The 13,959-nt window shown below is 36.9% G+C and overlaps 1 pseudogene; it reads right to left on the bottom strand.

Moving 5' to 3' along the window:
- Positions 1 to 2,213: 2,213 nt before the first annotated feature.
- Positions 2,214 to 13,122, bottom strand: LOC129644426 (ATP-binding cassette sub-family F member 2-like; annotated as a pseudogene).
- Between the last annotated feature and the right edge of the window lie 837 nt (positions 13,123 to 13,959).

Here is a 13,959-nt window from a genome sequence, read left to right as displayed (position 1 = left end):
TAGAGACATAAAATTAAGCAAATGAAGCAAGATAATTATTAGTACCAAGAAAATAAGCATTTTTCATGGAAATAAATAATCAAAGTTTGCTGTGTGGCTGCATTTTTGAATAGCATTTACATGCTCATAACATAAATCTTGAATATTTATCTAAACAACATTGTCATAAAATGTTCTTGGAAAGATGGACTGAGAAGAAGAATGTGTTGTATCATAAATGAGAGATAAATCATCATGAGCACCAGGAGGCAAAGTTTAGTTTTTCCATTCTGATGTCTCAATTTAGTATTTCAATCTGAGAAACAATGGTGGAATTATGTAAACATGGCAATATTCCTTACCTAATACTAATTTAGAGTAAAATGGGAAAAACATGAAATGCTAGTCACTAAAAAAATGCATCTTTCCTATAGTTTACACTTTCAAAACAAAGTAAATGCAGTTTTTGGCCTCAGTTCTCTTCTTTATTTCAAGCCCTCCAGATTTTCTACCAACCTGATAATGGAGTTATCCAGACTAAATATTTCTCATTCCTCAATTACTTTATGATTATTTGCCTGGATACTTTCATTATAATTTTATTGGTAAGATGGTTAACTAGAAGTGTAATAAATATAGGGTAGTTTTAATGTGGGTTTGGTCTTTGCTTGTTCTGAGTCCAATTGGTATCTTGGCTAGTCTCATATTGAAGTCAGAGCAATGTAAGCTATTCCAGTATTTTGAAAAACAAAATAATGTAGACTACTCCAGTGGTTTGAAATGTTGTTTGACAGAAAGAAGAAAAAAAAAAAAAAAAACTATGTTTCTGATCTTTCTCACAAATCTTTACTTTCTAATTGGAAATGGTGATGGTATTCACTTCACTGAAAGTCAGGTTTTAGCTCTAAGTTCATTTCTACACTCATCTTCCAACTCCTGTACCCCTGTTCCTTCCACTAACAGAGACAAGCATGTTTATCTCAGAGCACCAAATTTTGCCATTTGCAAAATGAGAGGAATATAAAAGTGAAAGTCACTCAGTTGTGTCTGACTCTTTGCAACCCTGTGGACTATACAGTCCATGGAATTCTCCATGCCAGAATCCTGGAGACTGTAGCTGTTCCCTTCTCCAGGGGATCTTCCCAACCCAGGGAACTGTTATATAATTTATAATGCTACTTTTAGCACCAACATATGCTATTCTAAAGTTAGTAATTAATAAGATAGATCATACATCTGCTCTTTTATAAATTAAAGAAAGTATATAATTTCAAAATATATTTGAAAAGTTGTATAAAATTGTGCTTGTGTATGTGCTCAGTCATGACTGACTGCGCCTTCCAGGTTCCGTTGCCCATAGAATTTTCCAGCCAAGAATACTTGGGTGGGTTGCCATTTCCTCCTCCAGGGGATCTTGCAGACCCAGGGATCAAACCAACATCTCCTGCGTCTCCTGCATTGGCAGGTAGATTCTTTGAATTTTACAAACATACAAGGGTTTTGTTAACTCCATCAACACAGAATATAGTAAATCATGTAGGTATAAATTTAGACATTAAAAAGTTTAAAATGAAAAGACAAATAAATAGCTTCTTGATTTCCTGGATGTTATTTTAACGTTGTCATATGCGCAGCTATAACTAAAATAGCTTTATATCAAAGACATGATTCTTTACCAAAAGTTTAAAATTTATATAAAATATATTTACATTTTAAATTTATAAAATTCAAAAATGTTTTAAAAATTAATTTTAAAAAGTATACTCAATATGAAATTTTAATTGGAAAAACAGATATCTCATTTAGAAAATATATTTGAAGGTATATATTTGTTAACTAATATTTTATATCTCACATGTTGGATAATATGCTTTTGAATACAAGACCACTTATCAAGCATTTTCTGATTGAACTTTTTCTTTCTTTTTTTTTTTTTTTTTAATCTTTCTTTCTTTTCTGGGGGATGCTTTATAGATGTCACACATGTTTAAAAGTTACACCCTTAAATAATTATATTGCAGTCAGAACCAGCAAAAAGCTGGCACTAACAGCCAGCCAAGCCCAGACATGGACAGATGTATCTGGAAGGACAGGAGATGGACAGGTACTGTCCAGCTGTAGATAAGATCAGAGTGCAGCTGAGGCTAATGTTGGCAGAGGAGGGGCTGGGGAATAGTATTTCAGCAATGCAGGAGTACAACCCCAGGAGCCTGGCCTAAGGGGCCGGCAAGGGCTCACATGTTGTGGGTCCTCCTTGTGAGTTGGGGCTCCTCGGCCACCAGCTTGGACTTGAGGTTCTTCTTGTAGACCATGTTGTCTCTAGGCCACCTGGTGATTGTCTACTTCTCACAGAACTACAATTCTTGTGCAACTTGCTGATGGAGTTTGAAACCATAACTGATCAGCATCACACAACCCTCAAATGGTATCAATATCCAGTTCATCCAAGAAGAGCATGTGGGCATTCTGCCAGGCCAGACACCCTCAAGACTTCTGCCCATCAGATAGGTTCTGGACTGGAATGACCTGCTGTTTCCCAATGAGACCAGTTGTATAATCATCTTCTTCATTTCTTTCTTCACCTTGTTCTCTGGATAGCATTCATCATGCACTCCAAAGGCAAAAGATCTAAGTCCACCTGCTCTTGTAAATGTTGATGGTAATGTACTCTCTTGACATGAGAGTGTTTTCAGGTCATTCTGTCTGCAATTAGTAGCTCTCCACTCATCAGCTTCAGAAGAGTTGATGTCTCTGTTCCATTGGGCCCCACCAAAGTCATTCATGTGTCAAAACTGACACGTAATTTTAGACTGTTGAAGATGCAAGTCCTGTCTTTTGTTTATTTGAAGTGACATTTTGCACCATGATAATGGGTGGAGGGATCATTCCACATGGTGAGAAATAAAATGACAGTGTCTTCTCACTCACAGCTCTCTCTGTCAGTCCTGATGTCATCATTTTCTGTAGTGTCTTCTCCTTGCTGTGTGTCTGCTGAATAGCTTGCCTTGCCATGACTGAGCCAAACAGTATAATTCTTCATGTATGCAATTTGATTCTGCTCCCCGTGAAATCTCTTCATCTGATTCTCTTTCACCTCCTGTCATGTCCTCACATACTGACCACAATTACCCAACAAGAAACTTTAGTTTCTTGTTTCAAGTGTTAATGTTGTTGATACAGACATCATTGAGAAAGTCCTGGGAATGGGGGATGAGGACCTAGATGTACTTAAAAGCCTTTAGTTCTTCTTAAACACACACAAGCATTGAGGTCCAGGTAGTTGGTGGGCTCATCCAGGAGCAGCATGAAGCACTGAATAATTAAGAAGGAATTTGACTATAAAGAGTTTTTTTTGTTTGTTTGTTTTTGTTTTTGTTTTTTGCATGTGTTCATCTTTGCCGATCCCCTGACCAAGTGTAGTACAACACAATCAGAAGGAAATCTCCCAGTTACTGGCTCCTGGAAAAAAGTGGAAACTTTATCTGATGTTTTGAATGTTTCTTGTGTCTGCACAAAGGACTGGTTATTGTATGTATCACTTGAGTTGGACTGCTTGGGGGAACTAGTGATGTAATTTGGGTTAGACCTTGAAGACCTGTAACATGGGGCATTAGAGCAGCAGGGAGTATGAAGCTCTATAGGGAGGCGATGGAGGGAGCAAACAGTGCTAGATATAGTAACTCAATAGAAATGGAAGCCAAGTGCTACTGAGGGTGAGCATTTTGTTGTTCAGTGGCTAAGCTGTGATCAACTCTTTGCAACCCCATGGACTATAGCACGCCAGGCTCCTCTGTCCTTCACTATCCCCCTGAGTTTGCTCAAACTCATGTCCATTGAGTCGGTGTTGCCATCCAACTATCTAATCCTTTATTGCCCAGTTCTTCTCCATCCCTAAATCTTTCCCAGAATCATGGTCTTTTCCAATAAGTCAGCTCTTTGTATCAGGTGGCCAAAATATTGGAGCTTCAGCTTCAGCATCAGTCTTCCAATGAATATTCAGTGTTGATTTCCTTTAACATTGACAAATTTTATCTCCTTGCTGTCCAATGGACTCTCAAGAGTATTGTCCAGCACCACAAATTGAAAACATCAGTTCTTTGGTGCTCAACTTTGTGGTTTAACTCTCACACCCATACATGCTTATTGGAAAAACCATACCTTTGACTATATAGACCTTTGTTGGTAAAGTGATGTCTGTTTTTAACATGCTGTCTAGTTTTGTCATGGCTTTTCTTCCAAGGAACAAGTATCTTTTAATTTTGTGGCTACAGTCATGGTCACAGTGATTTTGAAACCCAAGAAAATAAAATCTGCCAATGTTTCCACTTCTTCCCCATCTATTTGACATGAAGTAATAGGAAAATTCAAGGGATTAGATCTGATAGTCAGAATGCCTGAAGAACTATGGATGGAGGCTTGTGACACTGTACAGGAGGCAGGGATCAAGACCATTACCAAAAGAAGCAATGTAAAAGTCAAAATGGTTATCTAAGGAGGCCTTGCAAATAGCCATGAAAAGAAGAAAAGTGAAAAGAGAAAAGGAAAAGGGAAGAAAAGGGAAAAGAGAAAGGGCAAGATATGCCCATTTATGCAGAATTCCAAAGAATAGCAAGGATAAATAAGGAAGCTTTCCTCAGTGATTAATGCAAAGAAATAGAGGAAAACAATGGAATGGGAAAGACTAGAGATCTCTTCCAGAAAATTAAAGATGCCAAGGGAAATTTTCATGCAAAGATGAGCACAATAAGGGACAAAATGGTCCCTAAGAGAAGCAGAAGATATTAAGAAGAGGTAGCAAGGATACACAAAAGCACTATACAAAGACAATCTTCATGATCCAGATAATCATGATGGTGTGATCACTCACCTGGAGCCAGACATCCTGGAATGCAAAGTCAAGTGGGCCTCAGGAAGCATCACTATGAGCAAAGCTAGAGGAGGTGATGGAATTCCAGTTGAGCTATTTCAAATCCTAAGAGATAATGTTGTGAAAGTGCTGCACTCAATATGCCAGCAAAGTTGGAATACTCAGCAGTGGCCACAGGACTGGAAAATGTCAGTTTTCATTCCAATCCCAAAAAAGGAAATGCCAAAGAACACTCAAACTACTGCACAATTGCAGTCATCTCAAGCTAACAGATTAATTCTCAAAATACTCCAAGATAGGCTTCAACAGTATGTGAACTGTGAACTTCCAGATGTTCAAGCTTGATTTAGAAAAGGCAGAGGAACCAGAGATCAAATTGCCAACATCCGTCATTGAAAAAGCAAGAAAGTTCCAGAAAAAACATCTACTTCTGCTTTATTGACTATGCAAAAGCCTTTGACTGTGTGGATCACAACAAACTGTGGAAAATTCTTAAAGAGATGGGAATACCAGACCACCTGATCTGCCTCCTGAGAAGACCTATATGCAGGTCAGGAAGCAACAGTTAGAAGTGGACATTAAACAACAGACTGGTTCCAAATTGGGAAAGGAGCATGTCAAGGCTGTATATTGTCACTTTGCTTATTTAACTCATATGCAGAGTACATCATGAGAAATGCTGAACTGGGTGAAACAAGCTGGAATCAAGATTGACGGGAGAAATATCGATAACCTCAGATATGCAGATGGCACCACCCTTATGGCAGAAAGTGAAAAAGAACTCCAAAATCACTGCAGGTGTTGGCTGCTTCATTAAATTAAAAGATGCTTGCTCCTTGGAAGAAAAGTTATGACTAACCTAGACAGCATATTAAAAAGCAGAGCTATTACTTTGCCAAAAAAAAGTCCATCTAGTCAAAGTATGGTTTTTCCAGTAGTCACGTATGGATGTGACAGTTGGACGATAAAGAAAGCTGAGCACCAAAGAATTGGTGCTTTTGAACTGTGGTGTTGGAGAAGACTCTTGACAGTCCCTTGGAGAGCAAGGAGATCCAACCAGTCCATCCTAAAGGCAATCAGTCCTGAATATTCATTGGAAGGCCTAATGCTGAAGCTGGAACATGATGGGAAGAATTTATTCATTTGAAAAGACCCTGATGCTGGGAAAGATTGAAGGGAGGAGCATAAGGGGATGACAGAGGATTAGATGGTAGGGTGGACATGATTTGAGTAAGCTCCAGGAGTTGGTGATGGACAGGGAGGCCTGGCAGTGCTGCAGTTCATGGGGATGCAAAGAGTTGGACACTACTAAGGGACTGAACTGAATGGACTGAAATGAACAGGGAAATTAAGGTAGTTAAAAGTACCTGTATATGCCAGAATAAAAACAGATGTTCACACTCAGGGAAGACACATGACTAGAAAAGTTTTGAGAGATAATGGAAACTCTAACTGGGCTGATTGGTGAAGAGACTCATTCTGCAAAAAGATGGTTTATAAAGACTAGGAGAAGACCCTCTTTTTTATTATTACTAATATCATAAATCTTATGTGTACAAATAGGGAAATATGAAACAACTAAAAAAGCAAAGTAAATCTCCACAGACTGATCTACAGAATATGTATCTCTAAATTACTGAACAAAGAAACTAAAACTTCTGCATAAATAATGTTCAATGAGGGCACAGATTTATGTTTTTAGGCACCTAAATAAAATCAGGAAAATATTGAATAAACAAAATGATAATATCAATAAATTGAAACTATCAATAAATAAAAAGAACCAAATAGAAATTTTGGTGCTGAAAGATACAATAAGTGAGTTGAAAAAAATCACTAAATTTGCTCAAAAGTAGACTTGACTAGGAATAAATTATTAGCAAACTTCAAGACAAGTTATTTGAAATTATCAACTCAGTTCAATTCAGTTGCTCAGTCGTGTCCGACTCTGTGACCCCATGAACCACATCACGCCAGGCCTGCTTGTCCATCACCAACTGCTGGAGTCTACCCAAACCCATGTCCATTGATTCAGTGATGCCATTCAAACATCTCATCCTCTGTCGTCCCCTTCTCCTCCTGCCCTCAACCTTTCCCAGCATCAAGTCTTTTCAAATGAATAAGCTCTTCTCATCAGGTGGCCAAATTATTGGAGTTTCAGCTTCAACATCAGTCCATGCATGACTACTGGAAATACCATGGCTTTGACTAGACAGACCTTTGTTGGTGAAGTAATGTCTCTGCTTTTTAATATGCTGTCTAGGTTGGTCATAACTTTTCTTCCAAGGAGTAAGTGTCTTTTAATTTCATGGCTGCAATCACCATCTGCAGTGATTTTGGAGCTCAAAAAATAAAGTCAGCCACTGTTCCCACTCTTTCCCCATCTATTTGCCATGAAGTGATGGGACCAGATGCCATGATCTTAGTTTTCTGAATGCTGAGCTTTAAGCCAACTTTTTCAGTCTCCTCTTTTACTTTCATCAAGAGACTCTTTAATTCTTCTTTGGGTTGTACCATAAGGATGGTGTCATCTGCATATCTAAGGTTATTGATATTTCTCCTGGCAATCTTGATTCCAGCTTGTGCTTCCCCCAGCCCAGCATTTCTCATGATGTACTCTGCATACAAGTTAAATAAGCAGGGTGTCAATATACAGCCTTGATGTACTCCTTTTCCTATTTGGAACCAGTCTGTTGTTCCATGTCCAGTTCTAACTGTTGCTTCCTGATCTGCATGCAGGTTTCTCAAGAGGCAGGTCAGGTGGTCTGGTATTCCCATATCATTCAGAATTTTCTACAGTTTATTGTGATCCACACAGTCAAAGGCTTTGGCATAGTCAATAAAGCAGAAATAGATTTTTTTATTTGAACTCTCTTGCTTTTTTGATGATTCAGTGGATGTTGGCAATTTGATCTCTGGTTCCTCTGCCTTTTCTAAAAATAACTTGAACATCTGGAAGTTCATGGTTCATGTATTGCTGAAGCCTGGCTTGGAGAATTTTGAGCATTACTTTACTAGCGTGTGAGATGAGTACAATTGTGCAATAGTTTGAGCATTCTTTTGCATTTCCTTTCTTTTGGATTAGAATGAAAATTGACCTTTTCCAGTCCTGTGGCCACTGCTGAGTTTTCCAAATTTCCTGGTATATTGAGTGCAGCATTTTCACATTATCAACTCAGAGGAGCAAAAAAACAATGAAAAATTGGAGAAGAAATACTCAAATAACTAAAATCAGAAATTAAAGATGAGCAATTACAACCAATGACATAGCAAAAAAAAGTTGTAGAACATGATACTGTGAACAACTGTGCGGCAACAAAGTAGAAAAACTAAATGGATATATTTCTAAAAACACACAACCTACCAGGACTCAATTACGAAGAAATAGAATATCTGAGTAGACCTGTAACTAGTAAAGATATTGAACCAGCAATCAAAAACAATCCAACAGAGGAAAGCCCAGGACCAGGTGCTTTATTCATGAATTCTATCAATTAGAGAAATATAACAATTCTTTTCAAAGTCTTCAGAGAAGTAAACATTTTCATTCTTATTCTGTAAGGCCAACATTACCATGATACCAAAGCCAGACAAGGATATCATACAAAAATAAAACTACAAATCAACATCCCTAATTAATATTAATATAAAACCTCAACAAAATATTGGCAGATTGAATTCAACAGAGCATTTAAAAGATTTTGTACCATGATTAAGTGGGATTTTTTTTCCCCTAAAATGAAAAGATTTTTCAACATGTGAAAATCAGTGAATGAACTGTTCCATACTAATAAGGTGAGGACAAAAATTATGTGGTCATCTCAATTGATACAGAAAAAAAAAAAATTGACAAAATTCCATGTTCTTTCATGATAAAAACACTTAACAACCAAGCATACAATGAAATTTCCTCAACATAGTAAACACTGTATATAAAGAGACAACAACTAACATCATATTCAGTTGTTAATATGAAAACTTTTCTTCTCAGATCAAGAAAGAACAAGACAGGATGCCAACTCTGACCCCTTCTACTCAACCTAGTACAGGAAGACCTAGCTAGAGAAAATAGGTAAGAAAAATAAATTAAATAAATTTTTAGAAGTTAAATTAAGAAGAAAGGAGTAAAATTACCTCTTTTCTAAGATGATATGATCTTTATGTAGAAAACCCTAAAGATTTAAAAAAAAATTCTTAGAACTAATAAACAAATTCAGCAAAAATTCAGCATAAAAATCAGTTTCCAAAAAAAATAATTAAGAAAAAAAATTAATTTTCAGTCAGATGATCATTGACTAGTCCTCTCAGTAGGAAATGATAATTTCTTCCAACAAATAGTGATGGGAAATTGCATATTCACAGGTGAGAGAATGAAGTTGAACTCAAAATTACCTATAAACTAATTCAAAGTGGACTAAAGACCTGAACATGAGACCTGAAATTATACACTTATTAGAAGGAAACATAAGCAAAAAGTTCATATCATTGAATTTGGCAATGATTTCATGGAAATGATACCAAAAGCATAAACAGAAAAAACAAAAATAGAGAAATGGGATTTCTTTATATATCAAAGGAGAGAATCAACAAAGTGAAAAAGCATCCATCAGAATGGGAAAAAGATGTAAATTATAGATCTGATAAAGTTTTAATATCCAGAATATATAATGAATGCCTGTAACTCAACAAAAACAAAAATAAATCAAATAAAAAATGAGCAAAGGACTCGAATAGATAATTCTCAAAAAATGATCTACAAGTGGCCAAGAAGCTTATAAAAAGATACTCAACAACACTCATAAAAACCACAAGGAGCTATAACCTCATATTACTGACATTGTCTACTATAAATATACACATAGATACAAAAAATAGAATGGTGTTTCCCAGGTGGTTGGGGAAAAGGTAAAAGAAAAGTTGTTATTTAGTGGGTACAGAGTTTCATTTTTGCTGAATGAAAAGTTCTAGAAACCTGCTGCACAACAATGTGAATATACTTCACTACTTAAAAATGATTGAGTTAGGAAAGAGTCTAATATATGTGCTGCACTGAAAGGAAATGTGGGCAAGGAAGATGGAGTAAGGACCACCAAAAATTCTTTTATAAGAGCAACACAAACACTACAAATTTATCAACACTCAATTCCAGAATTCTGAAAATTAACCAGTGGCTTACAACAACCTGGGAAGTATTTATTCAAGTAAAATGGCTGGATTGGTGATGTGTGTGGCACTGTATTTAGGCACTTGATGTGAAGAACCAACTCATTAGAAAAGACCCTGATATTGGGAAATAATGATGGTAAAATGAGAAGGGGGTGGCAGAGGCAGAAATTGTTAGAAAACATCACTGACTCCACATGAATTTGAGCAACTGAGGGATAATGGAAGACAGAGGAGCCTGACATGCTGCAGACCATGGAGTCACAAAGAGTCAGACATGACAGAAACTAAACAACGGCAGTGACACTTTAACTTGCCTTATTCCCAACTCTCTCTACCCAACTCTGCAGAAACTATAAAAATCAATAGTCCCACAATTGCAGTGTAAACCAACAGCCTAGCAGCCACTGGAAGGTACAAAACAACATTAGTATGCCTCTAAAGCAAAATTATTAGAGAATTGTAATTATTTGACATCTCTGACAATTCCCCTAGAAATCCTCATTGCAAGGCTTATATGTATATGACTTGATACAGAACTTTCTCTGTGTGAACAATCTTTTCCTGAGGACATTTGTTAAAAATAAAAAGTGCAACTATTTTTTCCCTGAAAAAGGAAAGTATAAGAACAATGTTTCATTAAATAAAGATGGGAATAAAGAGCTGGAAATTTCATTTAAACAGACAAAAAAGAACCTCTGGACTTGGAAAATAAAACAAATGTAAAATTCATGAGAGCAGTTCAACAGGAAATTTCAGCTGGCAGAAAGAATTATTTGTGAACTTAAAGATGGGTCAGTTGATATTAGAGTTTCCCAGGTGGTGCAGTGGTAAATAATCTGCCTGCCAATGCAGGAGACCCTATAAAGAACTCAAAACTCTATGATGAAAGGAGACTGATACAGTTTTAAAATTAGAAAATATTTGAGTCTTGCTTTTATCAAAAGAAAAATGATTGAGAGCTTCAGAGACATCACTATACATTTCTCTCTGGCCCTTAAATGTATGCCTCTAATCTCAGAGCCAGCAATCATGAATCAAATCATTCTCTCAACTGGAATAGATATGACATTCCTAGCTATAGCAGTTTTTTTTTTCTTCTTCTACTACATCTGACTCACCTTAGCCAGGAAAAATTCTCTATTTTTAAGGACTTATGTGATCATATTGGGCCCACCTGTCTAATCTAATCTTTCCATTGAAGGCCCATAACCTTAATTACATCTGAAAAATTCTGTTTTCCACATAACATATTTAAAGATTCTAGATATTAGGACATAGACATGTTTGGGAGGGCTAGTTTCTTACTATATGTAACTGTCCATACTCCTTCATGCATCACCTGTAACCCCATACTGTGAGTTCCAAGTGATTAATCAGGTAGCTGGACCTCCACCTCATCCTTTGCATGCTCTGTAGAATCAGACAGCAACACTCTGATTGCCCCATTTGGCAGTGTTGGAGTCTTATCAGGGAGTTGATCTTGTTTTCTCTGTCCATGGAGATAGGTAGTGTTCTAATTCTTCTACTTGAGGTAGTGTTGATGTGAGAGAAAAGCTTATGTTCTGTCTTCAATCTTGAGGAAGTTGCTGGTACTCCAATTTCCCAACCAAGGTAGTATCCATGAGGTCTGCTGCCAAGCTGTGCCTCAACTCCCACAATGAAGCAAGGAAACTTAACAAGGCAGTACTGAGATGAGCTAGTGACCATTCACAGTTACAACTCGTCTACCATCATCACCTAATGTCAAGGAGACCAGGTCAAGGCAGTGAGAGTCCAAACTAATCAGAATTCTACTTTTCATACATACCCATGGTCAGTGTGGCCCAGTAGAATAGATAAATCTCAACACCTATGAAGTAGCAATGATACTCAGTGAGGCATTATGAGTTGGGATTCCTGGGCACTTCAGTGCCTTCCATTATACAGTAGCAAAGCCCAGTGGCAAGCCCACCATCCACCTGCAATGAAGGAGACAGATTAAGGTGTTGCACAGTAGGACTTGTTTGCACTTGCTTCCCTGGCCCTCTATGTAAGCGGAAAACATGAGGTACTAAGCTAGAACTCTACCATGCACATTATGGTAGTATCTGTCAGTCATCCAATTCCCCTTTCTCTTAACTCTGTGAGGCCAGTGGAGAGGTAAGCACACTCTCCAAGTTGGAGACAAGAAGATTGTATGGGCCAATGACCCACATTTTCCAGGATGGTGTTGGTGGAGCCCAGTGGGAAATTAAGCATAAACACCTAAGCAACTATAGCGGTATGCCTCAACAGGGGTACAGCCAGCTTTAAAATTAGATTCCACAATTTTTAAAATGCAATTTATATTTCAAGAATGACTCTTCATACCAAGATGAAGAAAATCATATATTGAGTGAGAAAAAAATCATAAACAGAAACCAACAGGGAGATGAATTTGATGTTGAAATTATTTATCAAATCTTTTAAAACAATCATTATAAAAAAATTCCAACATGCAATTAAAAATTCTCTTCAAACAAATGAAAAGAAGAAAATAAAAAAACTCAACAGAGAAATATATGTCAAAAGTTCCAAATAGAAATTATAAAATTGAAGAGTACAGGAAAAACAAACTTGCTTGATGAAGTTAATAGGAGGGTTGAGATGACAAAGGATAGAAGTAAAAAATTTAAGGACAGTTCAATAGAATTTACCTAATCTCAATATAGTTTACCTAATCTGAACAATCTCTGTGGACAGAGGAGACTGGTGGGCTACAGTCCATGAGGTCACAAAGAGTTAGACACGACTGAGCAACTAAGCACAATCTGAAAAATAGAGAAAAAGCTGACTGAAATAACAGTTTAAGGGAACAGTGGGACAAAAGTAGAATAGCTCATTTTTTATATCATGGAAACTGAGAGGAAGAGGAGAAAGTAGAATTTTAAAAATATACAAAGATATAATGACAGAAAACGTTCCAAATTTGATGAAAGCTATTAAACTATAGGATCAAGATACTGAGCAAAATAGGAGATCTAAAGAAATCCACACCAAAATACATCATAATTAGAATCCTGAAAATTAAGTAAAAAACTATGGAAAGAACCTAGAGTCACATGACACATTACCTTAAAGGGAACAACCATATTGAATAACAATGGCTTTCTTATCTGAAAACATGGAAGTCTGAAGAAAATGGCACAGCATTTTTTAAGTGTTAGAAGAAAAGAATTTCCAACTCCAAATTCTATATCTAGCTAAAATATCTTCAGGAATCAAAGGAATATAAAGACATTTTCAGACAAAGGAAAACCAAGAGAATATGCTGCTAGTAAACATAATCTTAAGCAATAGTTAAAGGAAGTTCTCAAAGTAATATATAGGAAAGGACTTGAAACTTCAGAAAGAATTAAAAGGGACTTCTGGTCTGGACAATATGGTATAGGCCAGTTTCTTCCACCTCTCTCTCACTCTTTAAACTATATAATACTCTTAAAATTTGTGGGAGACAACCAAAGAAGGATGCTGACAGGTGGTAAGAGGAAGGAAGACTGGTGTGAGAATATACTACTGGAGGAGAATCAAAGTGGGAGGATATCTGAAGCTCCATATACCCTCAATTTCGGCATTCCTGTCTAAAATTAGCAGCAGAAGACACTCAGGTAGGTGTCAGGATTCTCTCTGCCAAGATTCAGCAAGCCTGGATTCACTGGTAAGGGCAATCAATCACAAACTCTGCTAACAAAAGCCAAGAGAGGAGCACGTTTTTCTCTGTGAGGGGTCAGAACCCTCCATTTCTGTACTAAGACCCTGAAGTGACTGGAGAAGGAAACATGCAGTGGGGATCCTAACCTACTGATAATAAATGCCTACCCCAGGAAGTGCTCCCCCTCCACCTGAAATAGGTAAATAAGCAACAACCAGGAAAACCTCTTCATCTCCAAATCTTGAGACTGCAGAAATATATACATTAAAATATGTAA

This window comes from Bubalus kerabau, chromosome 2 (assembly GCF_029407905.1).
Source record: "Bubalus kerabau isolate K-KA32 ecotype Philippines breed swamp buffalo chromosome 2, PCC_UOA_SB_1v2, whole genome shotgun sequence".
In the NCBI taxonomy this organism is placed as follows: Eukaryota; Metazoa; Chordata; class Mammalia; order Artiodactyla; family Bovidae; genus Bubalus; species Bubalus kerabau.
This window is presented reverse-complemented; position numbering and strand designations above follow the sequence as displayed.